Here is a 20,587-nt window from a genome sequence, read left to right as displayed (position 1 = left end):
TTCTAAAATTAGTACAATAGGTTCCAAATGGAAAAACAATGAGAATCAGAGAAGGAATATATCAAAGCCTAGTCATAGAAAAGTGCCTAACACTAATGTTCATAAATATCAGAATCAGGTCTATACACAGAAACAACAGGAAAAACCCAAGTGTTATAGGTGTGGTAAAACTGATCATCTTGCATACGAAGCAAAGAAATACCCAGCTACTGGAAAAACATGCCAAAATTTTAGAAAGATGGGTCATTTTGCAACTGATTGTAGATTCCCTAAACAGTATGCAAAGAAAATAAATGCTACAGTTGATACTATTGGTCAAGAAAATAATGCGGAAAATATTCATGATAATCAGGATTAGTCAGAAAATTACTTTGCGTTTCGCAGAAATTCTGTCGATAAAAATACAAAGAAACTTATCATGGTAGAAGTAATCATAAATGGTAAACCAACTTTGATACAAGTTGACACAGCAGCCGATGTATCAATTATGTCTGAGAAAACAGCTAAATGCATTCTTAATTTGTTATTAGAAGGTATAAATAGAGTTTTGAAAGGTTATAATTGTTTTGATATTCAGGTAATAGGTGATTCGAACATATAAGTATAGTACAAAGAAGAGAAATTAGAGAGAATGCCATTAGCAGTAGTAAAAGGTAAAGGACAAACTTTGCTAGGTTTGGATTGGCTACTTACTTACTTACTTATTTACTTCCACTCCCAGGTAGGCTTTCAGCCTGTCAGTGAAATCACTTGTCTTTTCTACTCAATTTTGCTTTCAAAAATTCCATCTCTTCTCAGTTGTACAACTGTTGGCATGTTGTTCTTTGTCAGAATCTCTTAATTCCATCCCTCCAGCGTTTACGTGGTCTACTCTTGATTGGCTACAGTATTTGAATTTAGATGGCCCTAGTATTTTGAAGGTTACAGGTAGACAAGATGATCACAAAAAGGAAATGTTTGTGGATAATATCATATCAGAGTTTCAAGACGTATTAGAAGAGGAAGTAGGTACAGTAAAAAACACAAAGGCAATTTTAGTTTTGAAACCTGACAGTGCTGTAGATTTTGTCCCAGACCAGTACCGTATGTATTGAAAAGTGCAGTTGAAACAGAAATCAGGAGATTAGAAAATGAAGGTTTATGGGAAAAGGTTATATATTCAGATTGGCTTCACCATTAGTTCCTATTGCGAAGGAAAGTGGACAGGTTAGGTTATGTGGAGATTACAAAGTAACGTTAAATCCACAACTGCAAGTAGCTCAACATTACTTACCAAATCCGAAAGACATGTTTGCAACTATGTCAGGATGCAATGTTTTTTTTCTAAGTTAGATTTAAGACAAGGATTTCAAAAGCTTCCAATGTATGAAAGTTCACAAGAATTATGTACAGTAAATACATCCTTAGGTTTGTTTAAGCCAAAGAGATTAGCTTAGGCAGTTGCAAGTACCCCAGCTATATAGCAACAAACTATGGGTAAGACTTTTTCAGGAATGCAAGGAGTATTCATTTTTATAGATGATATTTTAATTGCTGGTAAAGACACAAGAGAACAAAAAGAAAGATTGCGAACAGTTATGAAGAAATTGAAAGGACATATTAGAGTAAATAAGAGCAAGGGTATTTTAGAAGATGATTCAGTGGAATACATAGGTTTTGTAATTAATGGCAAGGGTATTCACAAAACTAAAGAGAAGATTAATGCTGTACAATCAACAAAAGTACCAGAAAATGTTAAGGAATTACAATCATTTTTATGTTTAGTAACATTTTATGGGAATTTTATTCAGAATTTGTCTACAATTGCACATCCATTGTACAATTTTTCGAATAAGGGTGTAGAATGGAAGTGGACAAAATAGTGTCCGGAAACTTTTGAAAGAATCAAACATGAAATAACATCACCCACATTCCTAGTACGTTAAAACCTGTTTAAGATTGTACATAACTGAAATATGATATTTTAATTATAAAATAAATTTTTGAATATACTTACCCGGTGAATATATAATAGCTGCTGCTCCAGCGGCTCGACAGAAAACACACACAAAAACTCGCGAGCGATCGCTATGAAGGTTGCGGGTATGCCCACCAGCGCCAACTATCGGCCAGATACCGCATATACATGTAAACAGACCCAATTTTTCTCATCCCGCTGGGTCTCTATCGGGGAGGAAGGGGGGGCCTTTAATTTATATATTCACCGGGTAAGTATATTCAAAAATTCATTTTATAATTAAAATATCATTTTTAAATATTTAACTTAGCCGGCGAATATATAATAGCTGATTCACACCCATGGTGGTGGGTAGAGACCAGAGTTAATTAAGTTTACAGCGTATATGCTTAGAGTTTTTGACAGTTATATCATAACAAAACCCAAATATATAAAGGTACCTGGTAAGGAAGTTGACTTAGACGATTACTCTGCCTTATTAGTCTGTCTTCCTCACGAAGCCCAGCGATCCTCTTAGGATGCTGAAAGATTCCCAGGAGCTGAAGTATTAAGGGCTGCAACCTATACAACAGGACCTCATCAAACCCCTAATCTGGGCGCTCTCAAGAAATGACTTTGACCACCCGCCAAATCAACCAGGATGCGAAAGGCTTCTTAGCCTTCCGTACAACCCAAAAAACAATATTAAAAACATTTCAAGAGACAGATTAAAAAGGATATTGGAATTAGGGTAATGTAGTGGTAGAACCCTCACCCACTACTGCACTCGCTGAAACGAATGGACCCAGTGTGTAGCAGTCCTCATAAAGAGTCTGGACATCTTTTAAGTAAAATGACGCGAACACTGACTTGCTTCTCCAAAAAGTCGCGTCCATAATACTTTGCAGAGATTTATTTTGCTTGAAGGCCACGGAGGTTGCTATAGCTCTAACTTCATGCGTCTTAACCTTAAGCAAACATCGGTCTTTCTCATTCAAGTGAGAATGAGCTTCTCGTATTAAAAATCTGATAAAATATGACAAAGCATTCTTTGACATAGGCAATGATGGTTTCTTAACTGAGCACCATAATGCCTCAGATTTACCTCGTAATAACTTAGTACGAGCTAAATAGAACTTAAGAGCTCTAACAGGACATAATACTCTTTCCAGTTCGTTGCCTACGATCTCTGATAAGCAAGGAATATCAAAAGATTTAGGCCAAGGACGAGAAGGCAGTTCATTTTTGGCCAGGAAACCAAGTTGAAGTGAACAAGTGGCTTTTTCTGTAGAAAAGCCGATGTTCTTACTGAAGGCATGAAGTTCACTGACCCTTTTAGCCGAAGCCAAGCACACTAGGAAAAGTGTCTTGAGGGTGAGATCCTTCAGGGAGGCTAAATGTAATGGCTCAAACCTGTCTGACATGAGGAACCTTAGGACCACGTCTAAGTTCCATCCAGGAGTTGCCAAACGACGTTCCTTAGAGGTCTCGAAAGACTTAAGGAGATCTTGTAGATCTTTATTGTTGGAAAGATCTAAGCCTCTATGTCGAAAGACCAAAGCCAACATGCTCCTGTAGCCCTTAATCGTGTAAGCTGAAAGTGAGCGAACCTTTCTCAGATGTAAAAGAAAATCTGCGATTTGGGCTACAGAGGTACTGGACGAGGACACAGATGCTGACTTGCACCAGTCTCGAAAGACTTCCCACTTCGACTGGTATACTCTAATGGTAGAAGCTCTCCTCGCTCTTGCAATCGCACTGGCTGCCTCCTTCGAAAAGCCTCGAGCTCTTGAGAGTCTTTCGATAGTCTGAAGGAAGTCAGACGAAGAGCGGGGAGGCTTTGATGGACATTCTTTACGTGGGGCTGACGTAACAGATCTACCCTTAGAGGATGACTTCTTGGAAAGTCTACCAGCCATTGAAGTACCTCGGTGAACCACTCTCTCGCAGGCCAGAGGGTAGCAACCAACGTCAACCTTGTCCCTTCGTGAGAGGCGAACTTCTGCAGTACCTTGTTGACTATCTTGAATGGTGGGAATGCATATAAGTCCAGAAGAGACCAATCCAGTAGAAACGCGTCTATGTGGATTGCTTCTGTATCTAGGACTGGAGAGCAATAGAATGGTAACCTTTTGGTCAACGAGGAGGCAAAGAGGTCTATGGTAGGTTGACCCCAAGTAGCCCAAAGACTCTTGCCCACGTCCTTGTGGAGGGTCCATTCCGTGGGTATCACCTGACCCCTCCGACTGAGACAGTCTGCCAAGACGTTCCAGTCCCCCTGGATGAATCTCGTCAACAGGGAGATGCCTCGATTTCTTGACCATAAGAGAAGGTCCCTTGCGATCTCGAGCAGCGTGAAGGAGTGTGTGCCTCCTTGCTTGGAGATGTACGCCAAAGCTGTGGTGTTGTCTGAGTTGATCTCTACCACTTAGTTTCGAAGAAGCTTTCGAATATCATCAAGGCCAAGTGGACTGCTAATAGCTCCCTGCCGTTGATGTGCATGCTCTTCTGACTTGAGGTCCACAGACACGAGCATTCCCGACCGTCCAGGGTCGCACCCCAACCCAAATTCGACGAGTCTGAGAACAACACGTGGTTTGGGTTCTTGACTGCTAGGGATAGTCCCTCTCTCAGACTGATATTGTTGTCCCACCATTTCAGGCATGCCTTTACTGGTTCGGAGACTGGGAATGATACCGTCTCTAACGTCTTGTCCTAGTTCCAGTGAGAGGCTAGATGGAACCGGAGAGGCAGAAGGTGTAGTCTCCCTAGTGAGACAAACTGCTCCAGGGATGAGAGAGTCCCTACGAGACTGTTCCAACTCCTGACTGAACAAACGTTTTCTTTTCAGCATTAGTTGGACTTCGAGCAGGGCTTGTTCTATTCGGTGGCAGATGGAAAAGCCCGAAAAAACTGGACTGTGAATCTCCATCCCCAAATATAGAATAATCTGGGATGGGATCAGTTGGGACTTTTAGGTTGATCAAAAGTCCCAACTCCCTGGCCAGACTCAACGTCTAATGTAGATCCTGCAGACAGCGAAGACTGGACGATGCTCTGAGAAGCCAGTCGTCCAAGTACAGGGAGGCTCGGATCCCCGATAGATGGAGGGATTTTGCCACATTCCTCATGAGCCTCGTAAACACGAGAGGAGTAGGACTGAGGCCAAAGCACAGGGCTCAAAACTGGTACCCCACATTCCTGTAAACAAACCTCAGAAACGGTTGGGAATCCGGGTGTATAGGAATGTGGAAGTATGCCTCCTGAAGGTCGAGAGAGACCATCCAGTCGCCTTCCATTAATGCTGTCAAGACAGCCTGGTAAACTTCATCGTGAAGTTTGTCTTGACAATGAACACATTGAGCGCACTTGCCTCTTACGTACTCCTGCAGTGAACATGGCTGCCAGCATCATTGGAGCCATCCCTGAGGGACTTGTTTCTGCAGAGAACGTGGCTGTCAGATCATTGGAGCCATCCCTGAAAGCCTTGTTTATGCATGACATAATTGTACAGCAAAACTTTGAACGCTCGAAAAAACTCCTAACAGGAGATGGTCTAGCTCTGAAGTCGACCATAAAATCTTGGAGCGTCTCATGGCCAGGCGCCAGGGAGAGTCTATGAGGTTTGAGAAGTCTATCTGGGCAGAGGCAGGAACTCCCAAGCCGAGAACTTCTCCCGTGTCATATCAGACTCTCGCTCTATAAGCCAGCTTAAAAGTAGGGAAAGCAAAGGCTGTCTCCCCTAAACTCCTCCTGGTGATAAACCAGTCGCCTAGCAAACGTAAAGCTCTCTTAGAAGAGCGAGAGAGCACTAGCTTATAAAACAACGGCTTCGAAGTAGCTAGGCCTAGTGTAAACTCTGACGTTTAGGCGAACGAGGAGCAGCAGTTACAAAAAGATCCGGACAAAGATCCTTAAAAATCAGCATGATTTATTTAAAGTCCATAGAGGGCTGAGCAGCTTTAGGCTCCTCTCCGTCTGACAGAGTCCTCAAGGGAATATCAGTAGGAGGGGGAACAGCAACTTCCTCATCTGAAGGAACCTTGTCCGACAATAGCCGAGTCTCAAGCAAGGGAGAGACCTGCCGTGGTGGCAATGCTTGACAAACAGAGTCCACACGCAAAGGAGCAACAGTAGCAGTCAAGGACGCTATGTCATGTAACTTCTTAAAGGACTGACCAGCAACAACCAACAGGTGCGGGAGGACGCTCGACGTCAACTCGAGACTGCCTTGACTGCCTAGACTGAGCAGTCAAAACAACTCTTGACTGCGGTGCTTGACGTTCAACGTCAAAACAAGTCAACTTCGCTGGTTGGCGAACGTCCTGAACGTCAACAAGAGCATGCGGCAGCGGCTGAACGTCCACAAGCAGCTGAAAATCAACACTGGACTGCATCGAGTGAGGCTCTACAAAACGTGACTGACGTGACTTTGTAACGTCAACGTCAACAGGACGAGCAAAGGCTCGTTTGGGCGGCTGACGGCCAGGATCTCGATCAGCTAAGCGGCGAGGATCATCGTGAACCTGCTCTGCAGAATAGTCCTCCATAAGAGAGGCAAGCTTATTCTGCATGTCTTGCCGTACAACCCATTTAGGATCAACGGGAATGGTTGCGGTAAGAGACGAGGGTAACGTCTGTGACTGCAAAACCTTGCCTACAAAAAAGACTCTCGGAGCCTGTGTTACGCTTTTGTTTAGGCGGCGAGCAGTCTTCCGATGACTGCATAGGGTCAGAGCTGTCCTAATAGTTAAAACCAGGACGCTGGACCTGTCCTGAAAGGACTGACTTTCGCTTAAAGGGCCTCAAAACCTTGTTCCACGGTTTCTTATGCGAAAAGCCTTCGGATGACGAGGAGAAAATCGTCTCGCTCGTCTTATGGTAGGGGCGGTGTTGATGAGACACGCCTGAAACCATAGAGGGAACGTCTGTTCGCTGATCAAGTCCTCTCGAACCCATAAGTCATACGACATTACTTCTCCCCTGGGCTTGGGAGCTTGCAAGAGGTCTCGGACTAGGCGAACGACAGGCACGAACAGACGAACCCTCGGTCGCAACACTGATAACACTTTGCGCAATTATCACTTTATCACCACGATTTTCTGTTTTGCACTTATTTCACTGAAATCGAATTTTTTAACAATTCACATTAGGTATGAATAAAACTGATTTCTACCTGAAGCACGCAATTCTACCCTCATCAAAAGGTTATAATTGCGAAATCAGTCGTATAATGTAAGCACATTAATACAAGCAAAAAACAGTAAACATATTTTAAGATAAAAAGATCAGTGGCTGGGAAGGAGACTAAACACTAGTTCATTCAAAACTACGTTTTCAATCTCTCACCGTACAGTGCCTTGGGACGAGAATAAAAACTAAAAACGTTTTATCCTTTCTCCCCGTACAGAGACTAGGGACGAGAGTAAAAAACTGACTCGAGAACAACGTTACTCGCTTGGGACGAGAATAAAGATCGGAACGTTCTCTCTCCTCTCTCTCTCCGTCTCTATCTCTCTCTCTCTCTCTCTCTTGTTTTCGCACCGAAGAGAAGAGCCCACTTACCTTTCGTCAATAAACAGGTTATTTGACCAAAGGAAAAAACTGAAAGGTTTTTCAATTAAAAAGTTCCTTTGAAATAGTATTTAAAACATTTAAGCTTTGAAAGAAGAATGAACAAAACGTCAGAATCGATTTACTCTTTCTGCAAAGTGAAACCGTGATACTCTCTCTCTCTATCGTAACGATAGAGCGCAAACTGCGTAGCATAAATAAACTAAACGTCAGTTCATCTTTGAAACAGTACGAAGACTATTCAAAGAAATTCTTTCATAAAATATATACTAAAAAATATTCATTTAATAAGTTTTAAATCATTTGCTCTGTAAAAGTTAATTACGATTGAAAGGGCTCAACGTTGTTTAACTTCGGTTTCCAAGTTAGGACCGCCTACTCTCAGGAAAGGTCGCATATAAACAAATCATTAAAATTTATCTTGATGTTTATTATAAATGGAAAGCTAATTGAAGAGGCCTAATAAAGGCGGTTGAGATATAAAATATATAGAGGAAAATCTATAATTAATTTATAACGTGATAAGATAATTGCTAAAAGCCTAAAACACACTTCCGTACTAAGGGAAGGGTCAGCCATTTAAAAGTCAAAGAAAGTCCAAAAAACAATCCAAAGTCATCAAAAATTAAATCTATCCAAAAACGAGTTCAAGATTTAAGTTGAAGATAAAACACCTGCACTGCGAAAGCTCAAACCAAAAGGAAGTACTTCACCAAATATGTTGAGAAAACTCCAGGTTATACAGCGAGTATTTGATACGTCTTGTCGTTAAGGCCGACAGAGAAAAAATTGGGTCTGTTTACATGTATATGCGGTATCTGGCCGATAGTTGGCGCTGGTGGGCACACCCGCAACCTTCATAGCGATCGCTCGCGAGTTTTTGTGTGTGTTTTCTGTCGAGCCGCTGGAGCAGCAGCTATTATATATTCACCGGCTAAGTTAAATATTTAAAAATGTATTTTGATATTAGGGTTCAAGCATTCATTGATTACCTCAAAGATGGGATGTGATTCTTTCTACTTCTGTACTGCAGCAGGATTTAAGTCTTTTGAGAGCGATGCTCTTATGTTTTTTATGAGATTTTGGTTTTTGAGATTATTTACGAGACGAGACGCACGGCGCTCAGTTGGGAGTTGGTTGTTGGAAGCCCAGAGCCAAAAGCAATGTAGCCTCTTATTATACATTTGATGTTGTAGCATCTTGTTTAATATTTGACTCATTTGATCTAACTACTTCTGAAAGTTTTCCATCTCTAACATTCACATGCTCTATTGTATTTCTGTTTAATGGCTGTAATGGATCAACATGACGTTTTACAATATTTCCACCAACTTGAACATCATAATGTAAATTTCCTATCTCTCTTACAATCTCTCTGGGTACCCACTTCTCTGGAATGTTGTATGATCTTACCATGACATCAGATAAAGGTAAAAAAAAAATTCATACTTTTGGGAGATTTTTTACTTGTTTATACCCTTTTTCTTCTAAATCACTTTGCAAACTTGGATACAACAAATCTAACTTATAGCTGATTCCCCTCCCTATTAACAAATTTGATTGTGTCACGCCTGTTGTGCTGTGCGGCGTTGTTTTATAAGACAATAAAAACTTTGATACATGTAAAAATATGTTACCTGAATTTGTTCTTCCATACTTCATATTGTATTTAAATGTTTGAATAAATCTTTCAGCCTTTCCATTGGTAGAGGGATGATATGTTGGTGAAAATGTGTTTTATTCCATTGACATTACAAAATTCTTTAAACTCTTGTGAGGTAAATTGTGGACCATTATCTGTAACAATTCCTTCTGGAATACCATGTGTAAAAAAGATTGCATTAACTCTTTTATTGTGGCATAAGACGTTGTTTTCATACGAATGACTTCTGATCACTTAATTTAAGCATCTACTACTATCATGAACAAATAATTTAAAAAAAGGACCTGCAAAATCTATATGCACTCTTTGCAATGGATACCTGGGTAACTCCCAGGGGTGCATTCTAGAAAAATGAGGATTAATCTGTTGCATAACACAATTCATACAATTCCTTATATAAGATTCCACATCTTTATCTACATCTGGCCACCATACAAAAGTTCTTGCAATTTACTTTCATCTTACAATACCTTGGTGATCAGCATGTATTTCAGACAAAACCTTATTCCTCAGTGAATTAGGAATAGCTACCCTTGAACCTCTCATCACTATTCCTTTTGTTACACTCAGTTCATACCATATATCTTTATAGGGTTTACAATTTTCTCTTTTCCAGTTAATTCCTACCTGTCATTAAACTCTCTAAAGCCTTACTAAGAACTGGAGCTCTCTCGGTACTGTATGCTACATCCTTTGTTATAATGGGTACATCATATACAGAAATTAACAGAATGCTGTCATCATACTCTTCTGGAGCTTTGTCTACTGGTGATCTGGATAAAGCATCTGCATTACCCATCTTTGATGTTGGACGGTATTCGATATCATAGTGGTACGCGGCTAACGTAATTGTCTAACGTTGTAGTCTTGCAGTTACCAACGTAGGTAAACTTGCTTTTAGACCCAATATTGCTAATAAAGGTTTGTGATTTGTAACAAGTGGGAACTTTTTCCTACTACAAAGATACATATGAAATTTCTTAACTGCTGAACCTTCTTTTTCTATATGAGAGTAATTCCTTTCTGCCTTGTTCACTACTCTAGAAGTGAACGTAATTTGTTTTTATGTTCCACCTGGCATTACATGAGATAATATGGCACTTAAACCTATGTTTGATGCATCACATACTAATTTAAATGGTAAATCAATTCGATAACGTACTAGGAATGTGGGTGATGTTATTTCATGTTTGATTCTTTCAAAAGTTTCCGGACACTATTTTGTCCACTTCCATTCTACACCCTTATTCAAAAAATTGTACAATGGATGTGCAATTGTAGACAAATTCTGAATAAAATTCCCATAAAATGTTACTAAACCTAAAAATGATTGTAATTCCTTAACATTTTCTGGTACTTTTGTTGATTGTACAGCATTAATCTTCTCTTTAGTTTTGTGAATACCCTTGCCATTAATTACAAAACCTATGTATTCCACTGAATCATCTTCTAAAATACCCTTGCTCTTATTTACTCTAATATGTCCTTTCAATTTCTTCATAACTGTTCGCAATCTTTCTTTTTGTTCTCTTGTGTCTTTACCAGCAATTAAAATATCATCTATAAAAATGAATACTCCTTGCATTCCTGAAAAAGTCTTACCCATAGTTTGTTGCTATATAGCTGGAGTACTTGCAACTGCCTAAGCTAATCTCTTTGGCTTAAACAAACCTAAGGATGTATTTACTGTACATAATTCTTGTGAACTTTCATACATTGGAAGCTTTTGAAATCCTTGTCTTAAATCTAACTTAGAAAAAACATTGCATCCTGACATAGTTGCAAACATGTCTTTCGGATTTGGTAATGTATGTTGAGCTACTTGCAGTTGTGGATTTAACGTTACTTTGTAATCTCCACATAACCTAACATGACCATTTTCCTTCATAATAGGAACTAATGGAGTAGCCCAATCTGAATATGTAACCTTTTCCACATAGAACCTTCATTTTCTAATCTCCTGATTTCTGTTTCAACTGCACTTTTCAATGCCTACGGTACTGTTCTGGGAGCACAAAATCTTGGAGCACTGTCAGGTTTCAAAACTAAAATTGCCTTTGCGTTCTTTACTGTACCTACTTCCTCTTCAAATACGTCTTGAAACTCTGCTATGATATTATCCACAGACATTTCCTTTTTTGTGTTCATCTTGTCTACCTGTAACCTTCAAAATACTAGGGCCTTCTAAATTCAAATACAGTAGCCAATCAAGAGGTAGACCACGTAAACGCTGGAGAGATGGAATTGAAGAGATTCTGACAAAGAACAACATGCCAACAATTGTACAGCTGAGAAGAGATGGAATTTTTGAAAACAGAAATGAGTGGAAAAGACAACTGATTTCACTGACAGGCTGAAAGCCTACCTGGGAGTGGAAGTAAGTAAGTAAGTAAGTAGCCAATCCAAACCTAGCAAAGTTTGTCCTTTACCTTTTACTTTACTACTGTTAATGGCATTCTCTCTAATTTCTCTTCTTTGTACTATACTTATATGTTCGAATCACCTATTACCTGAATATCAAAACCATTATAACCTTTCAAAACTCTATTGGTACCTTCTAATAACAAATTAAGAATGCTTTTAGCTGTTTTCTCAGACATAATTGATACATCGGCTGCTGTGTCAACTTGCATCCAAATTGGTTTACCATTTATGATTACTTCTACCATGATATGTTTCTTTGTATTTTTATCGACAGAATTTATGCGAAACGCAAAGTAATTTTCTGACTTATCCTGATTATCATGAACATTTTCCGCATTATTTTCTTGACCAATAGTATCAACTGTAGCATTTATTTTCTTTGCATACTGTTTAGGGAATCTACAAGCAGTTGCAAAACGACCCATCTTTCTAAAATTTTGGCATGTTTTTCCAGTAGCAGGGTATATCTTTGCTTCATATGCAAGATGATCAGTTTTACCACACCTATAACACCCTGGTTTTTCCTGTTGTTTCTGTGTATAGACCTGATTCTGATATTGATGAATATTAGTGTTAGGCACTTTTCTATGACTAGGCTTTAATATATTCCTTCTCTGATTCTCATTGTTTTTTCATTTGGAACCTATTTTACTAATTTTAGAATATTCCATTCTATTAATTGTAGAACTACCTATTATGTTACTTTGCCTATTTGAGGTTTATAAAGCTCTGCCTATTATCAATGACTTTGTCTTGCAATAATTTATTTATCAGCTCTTATGATGTGCAATGTGCAATAACTTAATCTATGATAACATTTCCTAATTCTAGAAATTCATGTGAAACAGCTAAATTCTTTAGTCTCGTCATAAATGCATCTAAACTTTCATTTTCTTTCTGATATGCCTGTGCTGTAAATTGATACCTTTCAAAAAAATTATTGACCTGAGGAGAAAATTTGTGGTAAGAGCCTTAATTGCAGCTTCACTTGTGTCATCTCTAGGCTGCAATGTCTTAAACACTTCCCGAACTTTTCTACTTCCTGTATGAAGTAATAATGCCTTCTTTTGGGCATCCATCATATTCCCAAATGCTTCTAAATAAATCTTAAATTCCTTACACCACTGTTGCCATCGTGTTGCAACAGAATTGGGTTCAGCTGTGATGCTAAATCGTTCAGAATGTTCAATGTCAAGAGGCATTTTGACTGCTTACCTTGATACCTTGAATAGGTCAGGCTACTGTTCTAAAGTCACCTTGTAACTTCCTACCGTTTTTGTATTGTACCCAACTTTAAAATTTACTTTGTTTCCTTGTTTTGTTTGCTAGTGTTTGATGAAATTCTTCAGGTTGGTTGCATAGGAAATCCTCATTGGCCTTTTTCTTCTGCTTTCGTGCAATAAATTTTTCTTCTGCTGCTCTCTGTTCTCTGTGAGTATTCGTCATTGGGTCATCGCCAATTCTATATTTTATGTTCGTTGATTGTCTGTTGATTTCAGCATATCACTCACCTGTAAATAGGTGAATGATTATTTGTAATTATCCATGGGTATTGCATCTGCATTGCCAATTTCTTTTTGTTGATATGTTCAATAAAACGCAGGTGTATACATAACCCTTTAATGTATGATAAGAGGCTACATTGCTCTTGGCTCTGGGCTTCCAACAACCAACTCCCAACTGAGCGTCAAGCATCTCGAAAACAATCTTAAAAACTAAAACCTCATAACAAATATAAGAGCATCGCTCTCAAAAGACTTAAATCCTACTGCAGTACAAAAGTAGAAAGAATCACATCCTATATTTGAGGTAATCAATAAATGCTTGAACCCTAATATCAAAATACATTATTTCAGGTATGTACAATCTTAAACGTGTTTTATCAATGCAATATGATGCAATGTTGCGCTCAATACACGTAACATTTGAGGTAATACAGTACATTATTACAATAATACATAACAGCATTCACTGTAAACCAAATCTGGCTTCGTTACTTAGTTGTTAAGGAAACTTTTAACAACGAATATGGGACATGGTATATCGTCTCTTGGGTTTCATAACAGCATGGCATTGTTAATGTTAATGCATGCATCTGCTTCACTTGTTATCATTTCTCAAAGACCAGACGATATAAAATATGTTGACAACATCGTTGCGATGAAGCAAAATGCTGATTAAGTTTTCTCTCAACTCATTTTTCTTCAATTTGTCGACTCATTCCTCCTCTCCATAAGACAACAAAAAGTTTTTAGAATTAAGCTCAAAAAGATATGTACCACCAAACGTACACAATTATATCTGTACATTCTTTGCACTTCAGAGAGATGTATTGTTTTGCATGTATAAGATATGAATGAGTCCTTTCATGGATTTTTGTTTCTCCCAATTTCCACCGACAACAAATCAACCATGGAACTCAAAGGACGAGGTTTTAAGAAACTCCAAAGGATAGAAACAGTTGAGGAATATAAATAATCAGGAGAGTGGTACTAGGATAAAGGAAACCAAAGTCTCATCATTAGCAAAAGGGAAGCAATAGGAGAATAGGCTACATGGTACAGGAAGTTGGGAAGTATGGAGACAGTAACAGAGTAGGAGATTTGGCTTTGTTAGTGAGAATAAAGATCTATGAGACAGTAGTAGTAACTACAATGTTTGCAAATATTTACATATGGGTTGTAATTAAAAAAAAAAAAAGAAATGAAAGAACTAGAGAGTAAACAGTACAAAATTATGAAAGGAGTGTTTAAACAGGTTTCTACCCACCATACTGGGGGCTAATAGCAGAAATAGGAATACGGCCAGTTGAAAATAGAAAACAGTATGAAAAATGTGATGTTATTTCATAACATCAGATGACAAATGGCTAGTTAAGAAAGCAGTGGAAGATCAAATAAGAGAACCATATGGGAATGTTGGGGAAAAAGTATTAAAGAAATATGCAATGAATATTATATTAAAATTGAAGAAGTAAGAAAGTATAAAAAACAAGAATTTAAAAAAGAAACAAAAATTAAGAGGCAAATGAAATTGAAAGAAAAATAGAAGCAAGAAAAGCAGAGATAACCAAACTGAGGTTTTTGAGTAGTAATGGCAGAAGAGACTGCATAGGTGAACTTGACACTAATGCGACAGTAATATTTATGAAAACAAGGTTAAATTGCGAGAATTGAAAGAATATTATAGAAACAGAAATGATAAGGATACCCTTTGTGTTTTGTACAGGGAGGCAGAGGATACTACTGAGCATTTGGTCATGTCGTCCATAAAACTAGCACACTGGCCATTTTGGAGAATAATTAAGTCCCTAATTTGACAGACAAGGAGATGTATTAGGGCGTAGTATTTGTGGCATCCTTTAAAAAAAAAAGGCAAATCTATAACCAAGCATATTTAGCCAGAAAGTTCTACCTTGGAGGTGTTCTTGGGCTTGTTGTTGTTGGGGTATTAAAGCCAACACTTGTTGTTGGCACGGGCCTTTCCCTTGGTTGGCCCGTAGTGTTCTTGGGCCCTGGTGTGTGCGTTTTATCTATGCAAAATACCAATGATTAGTAAAACGAGTCGCTGTATTGCTTTCTGTTCCCAACGGTTATGCAATATTGGATGTTAAAATTGACTCATTTGTGTTAAGTAACTCGGTAATTTACTTACCTCATTAATTTAAGATTGTAATTACAACCATGTCTGTACTTATTCATAGGTGTGATTACCTAGAAGTATCAACTGCAACAGCCAATGAATGCCACTTAATTCTTTTGTATGTATTTAGTTTTTCATGCCAGACCGTAGGATTTTCTTTGGATTTGATTTTACCTGGAGCTACAAGAATACTGTTGGTACTTATATAAGCATCATTCAGAACCTACGGAAAAAACAAAAATAGAGAACAGAACCATTTGCTCTCTCTCTCTCTCTCTCTCTCTCTCTCTCTCTCTCTCTCTCTCTCTCTCTCTCTCTCTCTCTCTCTCTCTAACGGAATTGCCACTATAATAACAATAGTTTTTCACAATTTGCTATCTTTTCTTTCTTCCTCTAAATCCAATATTAAAATTTTGAGATAGCTTTCGTAAATATAATTGTTTTTATGGAAACTTACAACAGAATAAAAGAGCAGATCTTCCTGTTTCCCTTGAAACATAATTAGAAATAGATCAAAGGTCATTATAAAATAAGAAGGATTAAAAGTGCAACATTTATTAACACATAGACTTAGAAAAAGGGATGATATAGAATTGGGTTTTATTTAGTCACCCTCGAAAGTCAAGACAGAAACGAAAGAAAACTGTGTTGCGAGTGATTCTATTTTCTCCAAAATCTATAGAAAATTTCATAAATCAATCTTCATTATAGTTAACGAAAGCAAAGATTTCACGTTTGTATTCTAACTTTCAGTTTCTTTACTTATTAGATACTGATGGAGCAGGAAAGGCTTCCTCCAATCTCAGTGAACGTTTAACATTATGCAAATTCCTGACGAGTTTGATCAGACGGAAAAAATATTTATCATTATAATGATGTGATTTCGAATATTTTGAGCTATTTACCGTTTTAAGAAATTTTGTTTGTGTTTATAATTATTTTTCATGAATTTGAATGAAAATCTTCATATCATGTGGAAGATTCACTGAAAATTTACATATATAGTTATAGAAAAAGAAATCAGAATTTTAAAAAGAGCATGATCAAGTTGCTTGGATTGTGGGGTATCCAAGGAGGACCACAGTAAACGTTAATATTATTGAATACCCTCTTAACTGAAGGGTTGACAAAACAATAATTCTTTCGCATATTGGGGAGATGTTAAATATAGTTACGATCCAGAGTATATACTCTAAATGCTCAGTTCACTACTATGTGTAATCTATGATTGTAAGAACCATATATTTAACCCCAAAATGAGAAGCAATGTAAAATATGTTATATGTATACAATTGTATCTAATAGTTAATTCATACATTGTAGTTTTATAATAAAGGCTTAATACATCAATATACTGATAAATTATATAGAAAATAAACGTAATTCAGAGGAGTAATTTAAAACTTGTGCTAGAATGATTACCTTATATAAAACTATCATTTGAACTTAAAAATTTTGTTATATAAAATAAACTTTAATCAAAGTTTACTGAAAAAATATGTTATAGAAAATATGTAAACATGTCTGATTTCTTTAATCACTTTTGAACGAATCAAATCTTGAATGTATTTTTAAAAACTTGTCTATTGAAATATGAAACAGAAGAATATTTGTCTTTTAGCTAATTCATGAATGAAAACACCTTTTAAATTTCTCTTTTTACATTTGAATAAAATCAATCATCTATAATTTTATCTCAATGATTTTATCTGCAATTTTCATCTTGATGTTTTAAGAATAATAAAAATAGAAATATCTTGTTTTGTACTGTAAGTTATTATATCAAAAGGTGCCAAAAAAAATATTCATTTTTCATCAGTCAGGGTCACCAATACTAGGTTGGCTCCCTGTGAGCTATTAGACAAAATTCTCCCACCATCACCAATCCATAGTTGGCCTGTGTGGTGATGAAAACTGTCCAAACCCCAGATATGAATAAGGGTGTGTCTGAGGCCTTTGACCTGCAGTGGAGTAGAAACGGCTGCATTAATATATATATATATATATATATATATATATATATATATATATATATATATATATATATATATATATATATATATATATATATTGAAGTCAAATAAAGTATTTGTATATGTCTCCAACACAAGGTGTGTTCATTCATGTCTCTCTCGTTTTTGCCTCTCCCTAATCTCTAAAATTGGCAGCCAATGTAAGAGCCAGTGACCAGAACAAAGCTGTACACTTTAACCCTGGATAGGTACGATGGGTCGTTCGAGACCCCGATAGTCAAAAAAAAAACAGGTTTTTCTCACGTGACTCACCACCGTGACTGAATTTGTGGGTGATCGACCTGCAGGAGGTGTCTCCCCTACACGCTCTAGTGTCCAGATGTGCATTGCTGTAGCTGTACTCCTTCCTCGATTTCTGAGACGCGTCGGGGTCGAGCGCGACCGAGTTTACCCTTCTAAGGTAATTTGCATAATTATCAAAGTTATTACGTATTATGAAATTGTCGTAGAATGGTGCAACTTGTATAGGTTATCAGTTGTGGAAAGTCTTGGTGGATTGTTTGTCTACCATGTGCATGATTTTTTTTTTAGTTAAAATGTCGTTCATCACCACGAGGACCATTTTACCGCGAGTGCCCCTTTTTCATTTTTCTTCATTTTTTTGCCAAGTCATTTTTCCGTAAGATATTGCCAAATAGTGTCGTAAAACTTTTGCTTGTTTAGTGTTGGAAAGTGTGTCTAGATGATCTGGCTACCCATGCGTGACTTTGTTTTTGTTAGATACGACGTAGTTATTGGTATATTGGGTATTTAACTGCGGTTACCAATTTCTGTTTTTTTTTAATATTTGTAAAAATTACTACGTAGTAAGGAATTGCCGTATATTATTCATTTTTTTTTCATGTTTATGTTAGAAAGTGTGCCTTGATGGTTGGGCTAACACGTGCATGTCTTTTTTTTTATCTGAGATGCCGTGTATTAGAATGTTGGGCATTTTACCGCGAGTGCCCCTTTTTCATTTTTTTTCATTTTTTTGCCAAGTCATTTTTCCGTAAGATATTGCCAAATAGTGTCGTAAAACTTTTGCTTGTTTAGTGTTGGAAAGTGTGTCTAGATGATCTGGCTACCCATGCGTGATTTTGTTTTTGTCAGATACGACGTTGTTATTGGTATACTGGGTATTTAACTGCGGTTGCCAATTTCTGTTTTTTTTAATATTTGTAAAAATTTACTACGTAGTAAGGAATTGCCGTATATTATTGATTTTTTTTCATGTTTATGTGTTAGAAAGTGTGCCTTGATGGTTGGGCTAACACGTCCATGTCTTTTTTTTTATCTGAGATGCCGTGTATTAGAATGTTGGGCATTTTTCCGCGAGTGCCCCTTTTTATTTGTTTTGCATTTTTTTGCTTAGTCATGTTACCGTAAGGAATTGGAAAGTAGTGTCGCAAAACTTATATTTTTATAGTGTTGGAAAGTGTTTCTAGATGAACTGACTACCCATGCCTATTTTTTTTTTAGCCAGATATGGCGTATATATAAGTATGTGTTCGATTTTCCTGTGATTGCCATTTTTTCGTTTTTTCCCATTTCTTTCAAAATTACTACGTACTAAGGAACTATCACAGAGTAATGATTCATTTATATGTTTATTTGTCGGAAAATGTGCCTTGATGGTTTGCCTAGCACGTGGCTGAAATTTTTTTTTTTCTGAAATGTCGTATATTAGAATGGCCATTTTTCCACGAGTGCCCCTTTTTATTTGTTTTGCATTTTTTTGCTTAGTCATGTTACCGTAAGGAATTGGCAAGTAGTGTCGCAAAACTTATAATTTTATAGTATTGGAAAGTGTTTCTAGATGATCTGGCTACCCATGCCTATCTTTTTTTTTAGCCAGATATGGCGTATATATAGGTATGTGTTCGATTTTCCTGTGATTGCTATTTTTTCCTTTTTTCCCATTTCTTTCAAAATTACTACGTACTAAGGAACTATCACAGAGTAATGATTCATTTAGATGTTTATTTGTCGGAAAATGTGCCTTGATGGTTTGCCTAGTACGTGGCTGAATTTTTTTTTTCTGAAATGCCGTATATTAGAATGTTAGCCATTTTTCCGCGAGTGCCCCTTTTTATTTGTTTTGCATTTTTTTGCTTAGTCATGTTACCGTAAGGAATTGGCAAGTAGTGTCGCAAAACTTATAATTTTATAGTGTTGGAAAGTGTTTCTAGATGATCTGGCTACCCATGCCTATCTTTTTTTTAGCCAGATATGGCGTATATATAGGTATGTGTTTGATTTTCTTGTGATTGCCATTTTTTCGTTTTTTCCCATTTCTTTCAAAATTACTACGTACTAAGGAACTATCACAGAATAATGATTCATTTATATGTTTATTTGTCGGAAAATGTGCCTTGATGGTTTGCCTAGCACGTGGCTGAAATTTTTTTTTTTTCTGAAATGCCGTATATTGGAATGGCCATTTTTCCGCGAGTGCCCCTTTTTATTTGTTTTGCATTTTTTTGCTTAGTCATGTTACCGTAAGGAATTGCCAAGTAGTGTCGCAAAACTTATATTTTTATAGTGTTGGAAAGTGTTTCTAGATGATCTGGCTACCCATGCCTATCTTTATTTTTAGCCAGATATGGCGTATATATAGGTATGTGTTCGATTTTCCTGTGATTGCCATTTTTTCGTTTTTTCCCAATTCTTTCAAAATTAGAACGTACTAAGGAACTATCACAGAGTAATGATTCCTCTAGATGTTTATTTGTCGGAAAATTTTGTTTACTTCTTTTTTGATTGAATATCATCAAATTTTTTTAGCTAAAATATTATATTTTACATTTTTTTTTCGATTTTATTTCCCTTCAAAATAATTTTTTTGGGTCAGAATTTTAATTTTATAGTCGTAAAATAATCGACAATTATCCAGCAACCCACCATACAATTTTTATGCATATCCAATAATAATTAGATTAGTAAATAACACCTTGAAATTGACATACCTTCCTACATTTCAAGTGGCAGATTAGGGAGTCTGAGTCAATGTAGTTGGCGGCCATTTTGTGGACATATCCGAAGCGTAAGTTGCCCCATTTATATATATTCTTGTTCCCTATAGAATTTTTGATATTTTGGTATATTTTTACCTGCATGAATATCATATTATATATTAAATATATGTATTTTTTTTACGAAATTTCTAAGTACTCAAAAAATTACCTTTAGATATGGCCCCTGATATAAATGTAATTTACAAAATACTGAAGATTTTTTTACATATTTCTATTTTAGGATAACATATGTTTATTCCCTAAAAAAATTAGCCACTTCCTATTTCATTTGGGTACCCAAAAAAATTCATGAAATTTA

Source organism: Palaemon carinicauda, chromosome 10 (assembly GCF_036898095.1).
Source record: "Palaemon carinicauda isolate YSFRI2023 chromosome 10, ASM3689809v2, whole genome shotgun sequence".
NCBI lineage: Eukaryota > Metazoa > Arthropoda > Malacostraca > Decapoda > Palaemonidae > Palaemon > Palaemon carinicauda.
Note: the sequence above shows the minus strand (reverse complement) of the source record.